Source organism: Diaphorina citri, unplaced genomic scaffold (assembly GCF_000475195.1).
Source record: "Diaphorina citri unplaced genomic scaffold, Diaci psyllid genome assembly version 1.1 scaffold16343, whole genome shotgun sequence".
NCBI classification, from domain to species: Eukaryota; Metazoa; Arthropoda; class Insecta; order Hemiptera; family Psyllidae; genus Diaphorina; species Diaphorina citri.
Window position 1 is genome coordinate 1 of NW_007393705.1, and position 2,312 is coordinate 2,312.

A 2,312-nucleotide genomic window follows, 5' to 3' on the forward strand; every position below is an offset into this window, starting at 1 on the left:
TTTTTTTTTTTTTTTTTTTACTAAAGTACGAAAAATTGTACTTTTAAAGGTTGAAATTGTGGAGCTAATTTTTTCTGGGCTAAAATGAACATAATTACCTAGTTATGATTATGAAATGTTATGATTAACATGTCTTTTTTCCCCCCAACATCAAGCCCTTTGAAAACCAGTTTCCCTTGGGCTTTTAATTAATTCGTAAGCCAATCACCCAATATTTGCGTCCAATTTTTCACCTCACCATTTCAGCAGTCCATCAAGAAGAAGTACAAAAAAGAAGAAGAAGAAAAAGGAAAAAAAATATGTAAAAAAAAAGGTTAAAAAAATTCACTTCGTTCGACCATTTATTAAACCTCTTTTAACACGTTCACTCCCGCAGGGCTACTACAAGGACATCGTCGAGTTCCTGTTTGACAATCGAAACGACTGCAAGAATTTCTGGAAGAAGTGTGTCGAGAATCATGGCTTCTTCCGGTGTTCGGCCGTCAAGAATACGCCCCGCCAACGAACGCGGGTGCTGAGTAGGGGCTCTTCATTTAGGTAAAGTAAATTTTATCCAATAGCCTTCGGTGGAAGTCGATATTCTAAAAATACACTCATAGCCCTGAATGGGGTCAACGAACTACGCCGGGTGTGATAAGGGCTTAAGCCTAGGTACTGATCCGTCATTCCGCGCGAAAAGTGTTCTATAAGCCTTCCTAGTGACCCAGGGCTTAAGCCTGGGTACTGATCCGTCATCCCGCGCGAAAAGTGTTCTATAAGCCTTCCTAGTGACCCAGGGCTTAAGCCTGGGTACTGATCCGTCATCCCGCGCGAAAAGTGTTCTATAAGCCTTCCTAGTGACCCAGGGCTTAAGCCTGGGTACTGATCCGTCATCCCGCGCGAAAAGTGTTCTATAAGCCTTCCTAGTGACCCAGGGCTTAAGCCTGGGTACTGATCCGTCATCCCGCGCGAAAAGTGTTCTATAAGCCTTCCTAGTGACCCAAAAGACTCAATAAAACATAACCACGACCCAAAGATGTAACTTTGCCTAGAAGTTGATAGCTCATCCCCTACAGGGAATTTCGCTAAATTTGTCCTTCCAAGAAGGATAGCTTCTAACTCACCAAATGAATTAGCCTCGAAGATTTTTCTTTCTTTCTAGACATACGTTCATCTTAATGTTGTGTTAAAATGTGGATTAATTCTTTTAAAATTGTTCCTTTTATCTTTTGATAATATCACATGGAGGACAATTTTTTCTTCTTCTTTTGGGATACTGGGGCTTTTTAGGTGCAAATAAACAACAAGGTTAAATGAAAATTGATTCATTATTAATTATTATCTAGTTTTCTTTGTACTTATGCTAGTGCAACTTTTTTTTCTCATCTAATCTGTATCCTATGCGTCCTTCCTCTTATCTAGGTATAGCGGCAAAACGCAGAAACAAATCGTAGAATTTGTGCGCGAGAACTACGTCAAGCGGCAAACATTCCAAAGGTAAGTGGTGAACCTTGCCATGTAATCCCTTTACCTTCTAAGGCCGGTCACTCACGTTCACTTTTGCGTGAAAAGTTATGCCTAGTTGCATTCGATTGTGTGAAATAAAAGTCAGTCAATATGGCCGACAAAATGGTCGAATCTCTCTCATCTTCAACACCCTGGCTGCCAAGCTCGATCATGTTTACCCACAGTGTTTCCACTCGCTTAAAATCCCTCATCTAGTTGTAAATATCTTAATATCCTCCCTTTGTATCCCTCACACTTCTCGAAAATCCCCGGAGAAAGGACTAAATCTCCGAAAGAGGAAACAGTACGTAAGCGCCCGTGGCAGCAAGTGTGGTGGCGCCATTACGTCCAAATTAGTCCAAAGAGAAATTCCATAGAGAATTTGTCTCATGGCTGACTTTTATTTCACATAATCGAATACAACTCAGTTATGCATTGTCATTCAGAATTGGCCGTGAGGGGCCGGTCTTATATCTGCGCCTAGATCCAGTGGTTCCTAACTGAGAAGTAAATTACAAAGAGGCATGTTTGATTTTATTATTGTTATTTTCCAAAGAGGTTTGATCATTTGATAGAGGAAACTGTAACTGTTGAGGTCTATTCGTCCCGAAAACGAAGAGAAACTGTTGAAATAAATGTGATTTCTCAAACATGCAAATATTTCTCTTATTACTTCATTAATGAGCTAGAAACATAAGCATACTTTTTTGTTTTTGTTCTATTATGTTATGAGTTCTGAGCTTGATTTATTAATATATATTATGAAAGTATTTGCTTAAAAAAAAAAAAAAAAAAAAAAAAAAAAAAAAAAAAAATTTTAAACAAGA

At 38.8% G+C, this 2,312-nt stretch overlaps 1 long non-coding RNA gene across 1 annotated transcript; it reads left to right on the top strand.

Annotated features, from left to right (window-relative positions):
- The first annotated feature begins 345 nt into the window (after positions 1–345).
- LOC113473139 lies at positions 346–1,467 on the top strand. Its single transcript, XR_003395199.1, has 2 exons — positions 346–537; positions 1,402–1,467. It is a non-coding gene; the product is annotated as an uncharacterized LOC113473139 (long non-coding RNA).
- Positions 1,468–2,312: the final 845 nt, after the last annotated feature.